Genomic DNA, 15,479 nt, shown 5'->3' on the forward strand with positions numbered 1-15,479 from the left:
CGTCCCACTGTGTGTTTAGGGTTATGCTGTTTGTTATGGTGGGTTTGCACCCCCAGTCTGTAGGGAAGACGAGTTCTTTTACCCATTTAACTTCCCCTCTCTATTGATTTTATGTTCCCACCTTGAGCTGGAGCTCAGCTATTTGGTGTCTCTCCAGGGACAGAGCAGGGCAGGGAGATCATGCCTAGCCAAAAAGATAAGCAAATAAGTCATTTTGAGATACTAGTGTTTTACAAGGTGCTTTTTTGTTTCCCTGCATATCCTGCTTAGGAACTAATAAGGGGCAAGATTTTTCCCTGTGTGTGTATCAGGAGCCTTTCTGCACTGGGGCTGTGGTGAAGCTGAGCACAGGGTTTCTTTTCCTCAAGGAAAGGCCCTGTGTGTTCTTTGTGTTTTGGCAGTATGATTTGGCAGCAGTTTGGTAACCTGTATGCATGTTGTTTTTTTTCACCTGCCTTCCTCAGTTAACTGAAGCTCTGTGACTTTTTAACCAGCTGTCCATGGGCCCTTGTTTTACAAGCTCATTAAGGTGGCCAGGATGGTGACGGCAGCAGTCCTGCCCTCCCCTTGGGTGCTCATTAGATGCCTTTCTTGTGCTGACATAAGCATTGTGTAGTTGTGCTGTGAGCCAGGTCTGGGAAAGGATCCAAGTCAAAAATAAAAAAGGAAAAAAGAAAAAAAATACGTTTTCAGCAGGATCTGTTCCTGGATCTAGCACACCGTCTTTCTCGTACCAGCCTGGAAAGTGTGAGGGTTTGTACTGGCACGAGGGGAAGTGGGGATGAGCAGCTGGGATGGGGTGGTCAGGGGTGCTCTTGACAGCTGGAACACTGCCTGTTTGCGTGATGTTGGCCTGAGGAAATGAGGCCTTTGTGAGCATGCTGCCTGGCTTTCCTCTAGTCTGTTGGTGCTTCCAGTAACTTCCAATGCTGGGAGTCAGTTTTGAGCAAGTTTGCCTGAAGAGCAGGATCTGAAGGTGTGAAGACCTCCTGAGCTCAGCGATGCATGGTGGCTGGTAGGCAGCCCCAAATCAACTATCCCCAGTTTAGTTGTCAGTAGGGGCTCAGCTGCTGACCTCGTCAGTCCTCCTCTTGAAAGCATGGTCTTAGAATCATAGAATGGTTTGTGTTGGAAGGGACCTTAAAGCCCATCCAGTTCCACTCCCCTGCCATGGGCCGGGACACCTTCTACTAGACCAGGCTGCTCAAAACCTTATCCAACCTGGCCTTGAACACCTCCAGGGATGGGCCATCCACAGCTTCCCTGGGCAACCTGTGCCAGTGCCTCATCACCTTCACAGTGAAGAATTTCTCACTGTCCCAGTTTGGGTTGAATCGAGGCTGTATTGAAGGAGGTCAACTGTTGAACAGCCAATGGGGCAAGAGTGCAAAGTGCTTTCTGGGAGCAGCTGTTCATTTCAAGGGGCAGCAGGAATGGTTCACCTCCTGGGTCCTGACTGCTCAGGGGACAGTGCTTCTAATTGGGGTGGGCCGGTTGTATTTGTTTTCTGTGCTGCTTTTTGTTCTGTTTTTTTTTTTTTTAATTCTCTAGGAATCAAAATTTCTGGAAGCTGGGAAGGTTGGTAGGTGAAATTCGCTTCAGTTTTTACTTGGGTGGCCAACTATTTAACCCTTAAGTCAAACAGGTCTTTCTAGCCTCACCTCTACGTTGTTTCCCTTGAACACCTGGCAGCATCTTTGTACCCTGCTGGGTCTAGCGTCCAATCCCAAGGGGCTACATTCTTCTTTGTCCAGTGTGCCTGGGTTTCACCTGCCCAGCCTGTCCTGCTTGCGCGGGCAGCACTGCTCTACACCACTGCCGCAGAGCTAATGTGAAGACACACATTGTGGTTTCCTGCTGTTTTGCTTTGTAACCAGTCCGCTGGTAAATATAGCTTGTGTGTGGTTATAAATTCATTCTCTCATTATGGGTGGTTGTTGTGCAATAATTATGTAGAAATTACGACTGAGGATTGTTGTGGATGGGGGGATTAGGTGCTTTGTTTTGGTTATTTATTTATTTTTGTGCTTGACATGCTCTGCAGTGGAAAGAGCAGGCTTTAGTATCTACGCTAACTAAGACAGGGCCCCAAGCAGATATCAGGACTTGGTGTGGCCACAGGTACCACCTTGCAGGCTGCTGACTTTCATGTGGCTCCCTTTGTGTGGCTACACAGGCACTGCAAGGCAAATCGGGACCTGTGCTATTCACACACTTTTTTATTCTTGCTTCACTCAGCAGACAGACACGCTGTCCCCTCCCTGCAGGTTTGATACTGTACATGTGTTTATTCTGAAACAAACCCCTCCCGTCTCTTTGGAGATGTGGTAGTACAGTTCCTGAAGCTGTTGTATCTCTGGCTGCTTCCAGTCCTGCTCTCTGGGCAGAGTCTTCTGCGTCCTGCTGCGTGGCCAGGGCTGTGGGCTTGGGGCATCTGTCCCCAGCAGAAGTGATCAGATCCTGCTTGCCGGAGGTCTTCCCTTCAGATGGGGACCTTCCTGCAATCCCTTCCTCTGTTTGGATATCCAATTAAAATAAGAATTTTTTTTTTTTTGTAGATGTTTCCCCCCTGTATTCCTTTATTTAAAATTCCAGTCAAGCAGATCCAGAACAACGCTGCTTGTCCCTGCTGTGTTCTCATTTTCTTCCCATCCCTCCTTTAATATTACATTATCCCCTGCGCTGTGTTTGCAGGCCATATGTGTCCTTTGAACTCTGAAGAAGCTGTGCCAAAAGGAAGCCTTCTTCTCCTCCCCTCCTCCCATCATGGAGCCTCTCTTAGATAATTGCAATTAGTATACAATGTGGAGCAAACCCAGAAGTGAAGTTCACGGGTGAGTGTCTGCAAATTTCCCGATGGCTTCAGAAGTGCTTGGTCTTTGCTTTTGTTCTTCAAAACTGCAGCAGTTCCTCAAGTCTGAAATGGCTGCTCCTGCTCTGGGAGGAGTTCGTAACCCAAATTTGCGTACCACGCCTCTGGTGAGGCACAGGGACAGCTGAAGCCACTGGCAGGATGCCATGGCTCAGCCAGGGCTCTGCATCGAGGATGATGGAGCTGCCCATCATTGTGTGACGGCGGTTGGCAGAAGCAAGACGGGGGAATAAGCGACTTCAGGAACATGCTGTAGTAGGACAAGCCCTTCAGCTGTGCTCCTGGGGAGAGGCAGGCAGGTTGCCCGCCGCAGGCTGGCGGAAGTGGGAAAAGTAAAATTTGTCCCATTAAACAACAAGTGGGAGGGTTACTTCTCATCATTCACGCGCTGCGGAGAGGAGCAGCGTGCTGCTGGGCCAGCATGTCCCCGTAGCTGCTGTGCATCAGCTGCTGGCTCAGCTGGAGGGATCACTGTTGTGTTGGGCTTGAGTTTTCAAGGGGTATGTCCTCCGTGGAGAAGGGTGGTGGATGCCTTTGAGGTCCCTTCCTCTTCAGCCTCCAAGCAGTGTCTTGTGCATTAAACCAGGTTTCTGACCTCATTTCTCAAAGGAGTTTTAAATAGGGAGAAACAGGAGTATTAATTAGCACCTCATTAAGTACTTGTAGTCAAGTATGATAATTCTCTGGAAAGGATAATGTATTAGATGAATAAAATACTCTCCATTAAAAAATGAATGCAGTCATTTTAAACCACAAAGATTATTGTACATTTCTGAAAAATTAATGTGATTAAAGCACAATATATCTAATAAATTAAGAATACCCTGTTAGGCTGTTTAACTTGATGATCTCTAATTAATTATTTTCAAATCTTAATACTTCAGGACCTCAACCTTACCTGCAGGAACAGGAAACAATTTTTCCCCCACTTCATTTTTTGGCTTGTAGTTATTACTTTTGAGTTGTGGGTGTGGTGGTTTTCCTGTTTTTTGTTTTCTTTTTTTCTTTTCTGATGTCTTTCTTGGAGATTGGCCACAATGAAAGATAAGATGCTAGACAGGGTAGAGAGGTGATTAAAAATGATATGGAGATTTCATTGATGGGTTTGATTAATGTGACCTACCCATGTGCTGTTTTCAAAATTTGGAGCTGAGAAGAAATATTTTCATGGATATTTTCTCCTGTCCCTTTTGTCTGTGATGTGATATAGGTCGTGTCTGCTAGGATCACATAGACTTGCTTCAGTTACTTTGTATGACTTCATGCAAGTTGATTTAATTTTTTCCACACGTAGTTTGCTCCTTAGCTTAGTTTTGGATTAGGGATTTCCTTTAACTCTCTGCTGAGTTGCTTCACATTCAACTGCTTAATGAGAATTGCTCTGTGTTTTGCAGAAGACAGTAAAGTAAATGGTTGGAGCTGGAGACATAACCCAGATCCGTGGATTTATCATAGTCGCTGATGAAGCTTGTGTATTTATTCAAGGAGGACATAACCAACTATAAAAAAGCTCAGTGTAAAATGGAGCTGGTACTGGGTTTACAGCAACCTATTTAAAAAAGTTGTGTGTTAATGCCATTGGCAATGAAGGCACTTCTCCACCAGTCTCATCACAAACTGTGCAATGTTTTACCCCTTCTTGCCTGGCATGTTCCCTTGGTAGAGGTATTTACCAGGCAAGTGTCTGGAACCTGAGTCCCCCAAACACTTGTTCCTCATAACAGGTCTGTGGTATAGATTCAGAGAATGCCAGCAGTCAGTTTGCATGGTTTGCTAGTTTGCTGTTTTTTATGGTTTAGGTACCTGAGATCCATATGACCTTTTGAAAATGTTATTAAACATTTTCTAACAGGCAACTAAATAAAATACACTATGGGAGTTAGGGTACCATACCATCCTCTCTCAGATGCCTTCCAAACTCTCAGGCTGTTTGATGATGATGACTGTCAATTTTCTTTCATCATGAGACACATCTTTAAGTAGTCTCCCTGTCTAAGCAGACAAGCTTTGCATTTGTTTCTCCACCTTTATATTTTCCTTTCAGATTTACTGCTCTCGTCTTATTGCAGCTTTGCCAAGTTTAAGCAATTGGGGTAAAAACTGCGGCCTCCTGGTGATAGCAGCATTGATTTCTGTTGTATCTAAGGGTGTTTTTCTCAGCAGAGTCATTACAGACACTGTGCCCCGATCAGCCATCTCGTTCAGGCAGCGTATGGGTGAGAAAGACATTTTCCTTGTCTTTGGGAGGCTTGCAGAGCCTGCAGTAGCTGGATAATTGTCTGTTGAAGGTTTTGAGGCATCTGTCCTTTTGTCTGAGAAGATGGTGATGGTGAGGGCTTCTTGTTGGTGTATGAAAATAGCTACAGTAGATAGCTCTGGAGTTCAAGGAGCCTGTCATCTGTGTGGAGTGGTGCTCCTGGACATTTGTAAGAGCTCTGTTGCCATTATACAAAGTGCCTCCCAAGATGAATGCTTTGTGGTGCCTTAATGTTCCAATGTATGATTAATAGTCTTTTCTGGTCTTAAATGAGACCAAATCTATCCGTTGACTTACCTTGAAAATCCTCTTAGTGCGAATGATCTCATTTCCAAAACCGCCTTCTAAGGTTACAACTTGAATGTAAGCATCCAACTGGTTGCAGTTGTGCCTGCACCATGGCTGCTGTAATGACACCCCCAGGTGTAGCTGTGTAGATTTGTCTGTGCAAAATCCATTTTTCCCAGTTCTCAATGTACCAGCTACTTTCCCTTGTTGTTTGTGTGTGTTTTTCCCACCTCTTGCAGAGGACACAGTAAAGTTATTTTACTTTATTTTTTTTAAATGGGGACATTGCAGCTGTAAATTTGTAAAAGTTGCAAGGACATGACAAAGAGTAGATCGGACCGATGGCACTGTTAAACTTTTTCTTACCATTTCCCTGGATCTCTAGCTGACATCGTCCCCTAATAAAAATACATTACTTGTGAGGAGCTCTGTTGAAGCTAGCAAATTATTGTGGCAATGTGTGAGACTAACTGTACCAGAGAATAAAGAGCGGTGCAGCATTTATGATAAAATAATTTCAGGTCATGTCTTTTTTTCTTTGTGCAGTTTTTCTTTTATTACTGGTGCTAAAATGGCTCTTGCAGCGCAAGTGAGAAAACCAGACTCAACCTCCTGTTTTTTTGTTGAGCTCCCAGCTGGAAACCCCTCCCTCGATTTTTCCATTGATAAAAGTGCCACAAAGGGAATCTGGAGTAGAGGAACAGGCGGAAATAGAACAATATGAAGTCTTGGACTTGAATCACAAAAAGAGTTAACTAATGTAGGTACAGTACTCGACAAGCTGCTGCTCCTTTCATGACCAGGTTCATTTAACTGTGATCTTAGCATTCCTTGCTGCCCTCAAAGCCATGTAACAAATCAGCTATTTATTGTCTTTTTACTGTGGAGCCTGTTTAAAAGGATATTGCAGAGCATTTTCTTCTCTCCCTTTCTACACACCGCTTTATCTGACCTTCAAGAATTCAGCCACACAACAGGGGCTGAAAAACCTGACATACAAGAATGCTTTTATTGTTAATTTATAAAATAAGTCTTTCACTAATAAAATAAAGTTGTGACATTTATAGAGCTGTGATAAGGAACACAGCAGTAGAAAAAGCTGGGGTCTCCTGCTGTTCAAATTAAGGGCAGCTGATTTCAATGAGAGAAGGAGCAGGCCTGTTAGATCTGCAGGTTCACACCTGCGCTCAGGTGTTCCCATGATGCTTGGAAAAACTTCCAGGAACATTTTGCAAGTATTGAGAAGTAACTTGGTAGAGGACTTGTTTCGGTGAAGTTAGGTAGGGTACTTCGTGCTCTTTCAGAGTGCTTAGAGGAGCAAGATTACTTGGGTTTAGTTCTGTTAGGTAGGAAGTTTATACTTCTATGACTTTCTTAGCATTGTATCACTAAAACAGCAGCTTCTCTGTTGCTGCTGTATTTAACCTCTGTGTCAGGGTAGAGGAGCTGACTGTTTGCCGCAGTGTCTGTGTGGTCATCTCCCCATCGCACGGTGTGGGTGGGTGTCAGCATGTGATGCTGGTGAGGAAGGGGCTTAGAATCAACCGTGGATGGTAACTGGTGCATTTCTCCTTGTGCTGAGTGCTGCAGGGAGCAAGATGGTCCATGACTCAGAAAGCTTGATCCCGAGAGAGGCAATGATCTGCTTTCTGTGCCTGCAGTGGGAACAGGGAGTGCTCAGCACCCCACATTAGTGCACAGCACCCTGCTTGTTGCAGACCTTTTAGATCTCTTGAGCTTTTCTGTGAAGTACTGTGGTTGTCCTCTTGGCATACCCTCCCATGTGAAAGAGTAAATGCTGTTCTCCCTTGTTCTCCTCCTCTTTTTTTTTTTCCCCCATTTCCTTTTTCCAGTTTTGGTTAAACTTGCCAAAATGCCACAAAGCCGGACACCAAAGTCTGTTACCTTGTTCTGACAGTTTATTGTGATGGGGCAACAAGAATGCACACAACTGTTGAATTATGGGGTGATAATCTATCAGGAATCTGTTGCATAGAGAGCAAGTAAGTGTGATATGGTTGGCCTATCCATATGTTATTGCAAGGGTATAAAGGAAAGTATGCAAAATAGTAAATGATCAAGCAGGAAGACTGGAAGTAGTGTTTGGATTTAATGGACATTTCTGATCTCTTCATCTGACTGTATAAATCAGAGCTGTTGTATTTTGTGCAGAGTTTTATCGTTACGTTTTTATTGGGCCATCCTTCCTTTAAGCACAAAGAGGAAATGCAAGAGGCAAAAATACTTTTTGCTGAATAACAATGCTTAAGTATAAATCATAGTGTGCTACCATAATGCTATAAAAAACACCCTTCTATAAAAAAAGGTACTCTTCTGAAACCTCAGAAGAGTAAATCATAGAATAGAATCATAGAATAACCAGGTTGGAAGAGACCCACCGGATCATCGAGTCCAACCATTCCTATCAAACACTAAACCATGCCCCTTAGGACCTTGTCCACCCGTGCCTTAAACACCTCCAGGGAAGGTGACTCAACCACCTCCCTGGGCAGCCTGTTCCAGTGCCCAATGACCCTTTCTGTGAAGAATTTTTTCCTAATGTAATGATTGGGTTAAATGATACAATTTGTCTAGTGTTTTGACTCTGCAGGTTTTTTTTACTCCTTGTCAGTATAGGGAGATAAGAGTCGATATAAGTCGGGTTTCGTATTGCTGCCACTTGCCCAACACGCTGTTGCCATGCAGAAGGATGGGCTCTTCATGCCTATGCCTTGTTAGTCATTATGGAAGTACAGGAAAGGCAAAATGTGCCCTTGCCTAAGGTATGTACTCTGTGTATGAGTAAATGCAACATAGACCACTTATTTTCATCACTATAATTTACAATATGCAGTAACCACGTGCAAATACTATGTACAGCAGAGAAAAAGGCCAAAACCCAATTCTTACTACATAGTGAACGGGATACTAGCTAGCAAATGATTCAAAATAAAGCCACACTGCTTGTCCTTAAGAGACTCCAATTTAGAAAAGGCATGTTATCTGTAGTAGTGGGCAGCGCATCCACTGGATCGGAATGGTTTGGTTTAGGAAAGGGCTGCCAGACATTGAAGGGGTAGGAAGCAGTATTGCTTTTTAATGCTCACTGTGCCAAGAAACAGCATAATGTAATAGAGGAAAGCAGTAACATTCTGAAAGTGGGGTTTTTTTTTCTGTTACATAAAAAATTAGACATTTATCTGAAATTATGGCAATTTTGTTGAGTGTTATGCTTTGGACAATTGTAACACTAATAGGATGGAAGCAGTATAAGCAGTAGCTACATTTATAGCTGCAGTTACTAAGAGAAATCCATAGTCTCTTATTTGAATGCAGCATTCCCTGTCTGCTTGAAAGGCAGGCAGTATCTTAAAGAGACAGGGGAGGCAAGTTGTCCTCTTTTTTTATTTTATTGTCCACTTGGTTTTTTTGAGAAAACTGGATTTGATTCATCAAGGAGGTCAAATCCAGTCTTTCCCTTGCACCCAAAGCAGTTTAAAAAAGAGAGTAAGTATGTATTTAAAAAAGCATATGTATATGTATATATATCAGTATGAGACCAAAATGAAACTGTTGAGTTTGTATTCCCTGTAGCCCACTAAAATTCACGGGTCATGCACAAATTATGCAAAGGGTAATTTCCCTTACATTTGTCATCAAGTTTCTTAGTATAGCGAGCCATTATTTGCTTCTTTTCAGTGATGTGTCAACAAACAGATTTCTTTGTAGATATGATTGAATTTTATTCAGTAGAGAGACTACAACACACGGCTGTGCCTTTAAAGTACTGGCATTTAAGCTGTTTATAAGGAACATGTTTATGCTTTGGATAGAGATCACTTGGTACTGGTCTTAGTCAAATTAGGGCTGGAGTCATGGAAATCTTGACTTTCCACTCACTTAATGAATCCTGACAATTTAGCATGTATGGTAGGTGCCTCACTCATTGCAGTTTCTAAATGTAAACAGATAGTCTGCTCAGGAAGACCAGGACATAAAAAGACAGTATTAATACTGGTTTTGTCTGCTGTATCTTATAAATGGGGGGGGTAGGTGTATGGCTGGTATAAATTGGCATATTCCCATCAAGTAAAGTTATGACAACAGAAGCAGAATGGGAATCTGTTCTCTTGGCTACTATTCTTAAAGAAAATGCTGGAAACTGCTTATATGTTTGTGTGTTTGTTTCTTCTGTTCTCTCACGCGATCTCTGTAGCAAAAGGTGTTCTTTATTCATCCTTTTTATTCCTTTTTCCACGTGACCAAACTTGCTTTTCCAGCAGATCTCACCCTCATCCCCTTCTCTAAATTCCTATTATCTTATTTTTTCCAGTTTTCCCATTTTGAATATCAAAGGAACTTCTCCCATCCCTGTGTTTCCAGTTACGGCAGCAGGACAGGATGTCTTTACTCCTCTCCTTTCCTGTTCTCTCGTACCTATGCCCCTGCATTAACACATCCTGAGGAACAGCTTGAACTCAAGCTCAAGTATTGTCTTCATTCATTGACGCAAAAAAACCCAGCAAAAGATTACAGATCTGAGACTTGAAGTTACATTTCCATAGTGCAGAGCAGAGGAAAGGTTGGTGCAGGTAGCACAAGGGCTTGCTGTGTGACTGGATAGATGCTTTGCAAATCTTGCTGTACAGGCTCACAATGTATTTCTCTCTGGTCTTTGCAGTGGGTAACATTGCACCAAACTGGATGAGCCATTCCCATTCAAATCATCAAATTTGTGTTGCCTAATTTCCAATGAGGATGTAATGTGATAGTAAAATTCTGTGAAGGGTCATACACTGTTTTACTGTCAGTTTGTGAGTCTCAGACAGAAGGAAATGATCAAAACCACTCAATCCTCATTATTTATTAATTGAGTTCTGGCAGAGCCTTTCTACATTCTGGCGTTATGTTTGTTTCTTTGTTTACAAACAAAAAGAAAAGCAGAGTTGACAAAAACAGAAAAAAAACAAAAAAGGGAAATTTGTTAACAAAGATTTCTGACAAGGAAGAAATGGTATTTGGGGACGTTTGAGTGCAGGTGCCTTGGAGTACAAGGGAGGGCAACTTGGCATTGCAGTGTCACCCTCTCTGAGTGTTGCTCTTGAAAGACAAGAATACTTTAGAGAACAGCAGACCATGAGTTTTCAATACAGGCATGCTGGGTTGCTAGAAAATATTTACTCTGGTAAGTTCTCTGTTGGGGATATCTGAAGTGCTAGTACTTCCTGACTCGTATGGATTTACTTTCTTAAAAAAATATGAAACTATCAAGAAGCTGCAGGTTTTTCTTTGCTTTTCTCTATTTCTTTGTTTCTGTACATATTCGGGTGAAGAAGAGTTTATCAAAATAATTGTGTCTTCCTTTACTAACAGTGGTTTCTTGACTTCAAAAGTCCCAGAACTGCTCTGACCTCAGTCCTTTGTTCTGCAGGGAGTCCTGTGAGGACAGAACATTTCATAGATGCCATGGCCTCTATGGAGCTGAGTTGAAGCCTGAGGTATAAAATTTGCAATGAGGAAAGGTCTGAAGACTTTAGCTGCTGATTTGTTTTCCTCTTTGGGATTTAGAATTAACCAAATATAGGTGATTTTTCACAGGAATGTCTAAAATCATATCTCTGATCAGCATAAACCTCTTGCCAAATTTTCAGGGTTGCTCCAGAGCCTGAAGCCATTTTTATATCTCAATAAATTAGTTACAACAGCAGCAGAAGTAAATTAACACAATCAAAGCTACATATTTCCTTGCCTGCTCTCTTTCACTAAGATGGATGCATTTTTTTGCTCAAATTTTCCCCCAAAAGATCATTGTTAAGCAGATGTTAGCATGGAAGATTTTAATTACAGTATTTGCTGGAGTTGTAAAAGGCTAAAACCGGGGTTGTTGAGGGAGAAGGCGGAATAATCTTCAGTGTCGTGGTGGCTATGAGAATTATGTTTCCTTCCTTCTTTTGGATTAAAGGTGGAACTTAAAAAGGCAAAATATGCAGCAGGGCCCATTGGACTTTGCCCTGTCCTCATCACTTGAGGCCCAGGGGTTCATCAACATTGTCCTGTTGTCCTTCCTCAACAAAAAAAAAAAAAAAAGAAATCATTGGCAGCTGCTGAAGCTCCTGCTGCTTTGCTCTGCTTTTCCCCATTAGTGCTTTTTTGGACAATTGTGGAAGTAGCACTACCCAAAAAGGGTTTGTGTGCAGTTCCTCTTGCCCAGCTAAATGGCTGCGGTGGCTTTTCTTGGACTGTGTCAGAAACAGTGAGCCTCCTACTTTCCTGATTGTGAGTTAATGTCCTGCTTCTGGTTGTCTCCAGGCCACCTCCTACTTCTTGACAAAATGGATGTGCTTGACTCTCACCATTGAGTTTCCATGGGGCAGGAACTCCAGCAAGGGAATGTTAAAAGAATGGCAATATGTCCCTGCTGGGCCTCTTGGTCGGGACAATCAGGACCTGGGAGGTGCCATGGGGTGCACCTGTGCACACCGCCTTGTTGATTTTGGCAGTGTAGCCAGTTGAGATACAGAGAATATTTGTTCATCTGGGTCTCCTGAGGACAAAAAGCAGAGTTTCAGTTTCAGGCTCTGACTTACAGCGTGTCTAGGAAGTTGGTCAGGACAGGACTATCAAAGGTACCTGCAGATGTGTGAGATTCCAACTTTCCCTGGCTGTGAGCTGTCTCTGTAAAGCAGTGCTGAAGATCCCCCTTGCCATTCCTCTATGCTCTGTCTTCCGCATTTGAAGCTGGGAGTAATATTTGTATACCTCACTGGTTGTTCTGACTAAATTAATATTTGTAGAGCACGCTGTGTTCCCCGTATTGAAAGGACTACATGAAAGCCACTGTTTCTGGGCAGCTGTATCTTATTTTTGAATGTTATAAATGTACTTAACCAGGTCAGACAATACTCATTGCATTTGTTTAGAAAAAACCTGTCAGTCCCTTGGTATATATGTGAATGCATTTTTTATATAGGTTATGTATTTATACTAAAGCAAAAACTCTCTTCTGTTTAAAGAGTCCTGTTTCAAACATTGTTTTGGTGTTCATTTGCCACTTGTTATTCTGGTTGCCATTGCATTGCGTACTGGGAGGCAGTATATGTCATTTTTTTCAGACTCTTTCCCTGCTTTTAGAACCCTTGCAGTGCATGCATAAATCATCTAGCAATGTTTTTTCTTAAGCTGAGAACATAAATAGAGGTAATTGTCTGATAAAGCTTATTGGTATTCCTTAAATCTTGATCTTATCCCTTGCTTATTCACACATCATCTGCACAGAAGATATTTCTGCTGTCTTCTGAATTCTGTTTCACACAGTCCAGCGAGATGTTAAAAAAATAATAATTTTATAAATCTTTGCAAAACCAAATTAGAGCATTAAGTGAAATCGGGGGGGGGGGGGGATTAAATCTGAAAAAAAAAAATATTTCAAGCTATTAAATGTTCTTCTGCTCATAGATTGTCAAAATTCTCCAGAAGTGTTTGAAAGACGGTGGTGTCCCCAAAGGTCCTGCTCACAGAGCACCTGCTGGAGGTGGCAGCATCAGGAAAAATAGAACCAACCACAGCATCAGTGCTGTTGCATGGTTAGCATCACAGCCCTCAAGAGCAGAGCAGCACAGTCTCCTGCAGGAAAACCTAGGCTTGTAGCTCTTAACAGCTGGGATTCTTCTTGTTGTGTCACGCTGCCATAAATCCTGACCAGCTCCATTGAAACAGAAGGAATTACTCCAGATTCATGCCAGTTTCGATGAAAAGAGGCTTTCTGCTGAATGGATCTGGGCAGCCACTCACCAGGTGGAAGGGAAAGAAGTGACTCAGCATTCGGCAGTTGTTTCTCATCTCTGGCTTTTGCCAAGCACAGAATCACGGATTTCTTTTTTTTTTTTTCCTACTCTCTGCTTCCCCCCCACCCCGCCCTGTTTTCCTTCCCCGGGTGAGTGACTGCTTTGTGTACCCTGTGGAAAAGAGGACTTTAATTCTGATTGAAGAAGGGATGCAGGGCAGGGAAGGACCAGCAAGGAGCTTGTGGAGGGGCAGACCACCCTTGCTAGAAGCAATCCGCCCTTCACTTCAGAGTGTGTAATATTGACTGCTTCTTCTTACCCCTGGGAGATGAGCATTTGTAAGAGGGAGTTAGCTGCATAGCAGGCCTCTTGTTTCTGTCTGCATGGTAATAGACCGGCTACTGCCGGTGACAGCAGCTCCTCCTGCACATAGATACACACAGGGGAGCCAAGTGTGCAGCAGAGCAGGGTGAGGTGCAGGCAGGTACTGTCTGAGCAGCGTCTTGCATTGCCCCCCATCCAACACTGTTCCATTCCACCTCCCCTGCAAGCTCACCCTCTCTGAGCCAGCAGCAGTGTCAGTTACCTGCACATGAACAAAAGCAAAGGAATGGGGAGAAGACTCCATTGCTAGGTTCTACTCAACTGCACTGCTGGTTGAGTAAATACTGGGGGGTTGTTTTGGACTGCCCAACAAGGGGATTCCAAGTTTAGAAATGGTGTTAAATTATTGCAATGAAACCCAAGATTAAAAACTGTAAATGGGGAAGACAATAGTTCACTGTAGATCTTTGAAAAACATGGGCTGATGAACTGAAGCTCCCTGAATGTTTCAGCCCATCTGTCTTGTTAGTTTCTGTGTCTTAATCACGGATTTCATGAAGTATCTAATTTTCTTTTTTTAGCTTTCTGTCCTCCTCTTGTACAAAAGTTAAAGCAGGGAAATCATCTGAGCAGGATTTACTTTTGCGTCCGAGAGAAAAGCAGTCTATAAAAAGAAGCGGGTGGTGTGTGAGCTGGGAAACCAGGCTTGTCTGTTTTGGGTTTGGGGGGGCAAGATTTTCCCACCCTCACTTCTACTGCTGTGTGGTGGTTATCAGGACAGCTGGGAAGTGCAAGTATAGGCACATACCCAGTAGCTGACAGTGTTTTTAATTGTCTGGCTCTGGTCCGTGGTTGTCTAAACAGTGTGGACTGAAATGCAGGCTCCACTGAAGTCACCAGCAAAATTCCCTTGCTGTCCCTCCCGCTGTGGCCGCTGTTCTGGCAGCTGTTGAGATATACTGGCAAAGTCCCTGCTCTGTCTTGCAGCTTGGGAAGTCTGCAATGGCTCTTCCAACCCGGAGAATTACTTCCTGTTCATATTTATTGTGGGGTAAAGCACAAACCAACCAACAGTAAAGTCCCACCAAAAGTCAGAGCATTTTAATAATCCCTTGGGAGCATTGTGTGTCTCCAGGTTCTTCCTGCATTAATCTGTCACGTGGAGCCCACTCAAATTTTAGCAGCAGTGGAAATTTTTGCCACCCCCTTCCCTACCCCACCCCCCGCCACGGCACAGATAAGGCCATGTATATTTGCAATGTGTACTCTGCAGAAGGCACTGATTGACGTTAATTAGGAGTGGGTGGTGTGAAAGTGTAAAAATAAAATTCCTTTCTGCTGGGTTTACTATTAGAAGTGAAGTACATGGTGTGACACTGAGTGCGTGTGAATGTGCACATGTGTGCATATGCATGTGTGTAGAGTGGATGGTGTCTATCCAGCACTTCAAACAGCATTACAGGTTTAAACATATATAAAAGTCCAGGGTTACAGCCTTTTTCTTGTGAGCTGCTCAGTGGAATGCACTTCAAAATTGTTTCTTTTTGGTTCTGAGCTCAAAACGCCGTGCTAAAAAGCATTGAGTGCCAGAGATTGCAACTTGTGTCACTTCAACTACCTCTGCCTGCTTTGAGCTGTTAGAAGTGATAAGGAGGGACAATGTTTTTCATGAATTCTAGCAGGAACAGCATTTTGAAATTAAATGGATCACTGTTCAGCAAGCTAGTATGGCTCTGGTTGGTGTTATTACTTTCTTCTTGACATGTATATGGAGAATAAGAAGCCACAAATGAATTCCACTGCATTAATGGTTCGTGAAGTTTGTTATTGGATGTGACTGGCCGCCTCTTATGAAATAAATGGACAATCATCTGTTCCACTGTAAAAACGTATTCTTTGGATTGTAACTGCATTATGATATCTGAGCTCCAGAACTATTGCCTATGTTAGTTTC

The 15,479-nt window shown here is 43.0% G+C and overlaps 1 protein-coding gene across 9 annotated transcripts in view; it reads left to right on the top strand.

The window, feature by feature from the left end:
- ATXN1 (ataxin 1) overlaps positions 1–15,479 on the top strand; it is a 246,872-nt gene that overhangs the window by 90,188 nt on the left and 141,205 nt on the right. Inside the window, exon 4 of one of the 9 annotated variants that reach the window (XM_069853662.1) lies at positions 7,271–7,420. The exons of the other annotated variants lie outside the window; for them this stretch is intronic. The gene's annotated coding sequence lies outside the window, so the exon portion shown is untranslated. The remainder of the gene's footprint in view (positions 1–7,270; positions 7,421–15,479) is intronic. 9 annotated transcript variants of the gene reach the window in all.

The sequence above is a fragment of the Phaenicophaeus curvirostris genome, chromosome 3, assembly GCF_032191515.1.
Source record: "Phaenicophaeus curvirostris isolate KB17595 chromosome 3, BPBGC_Pcur_1.0, whole genome shotgun sequence".
NCBI classification, from domain to species: domain Eukaryota; kingdom Metazoa; phylum Chordata; class Aves; order Cuculiformes; family Cuculidae; genus Phaenicophaeus; species Phaenicophaeus curvirostris.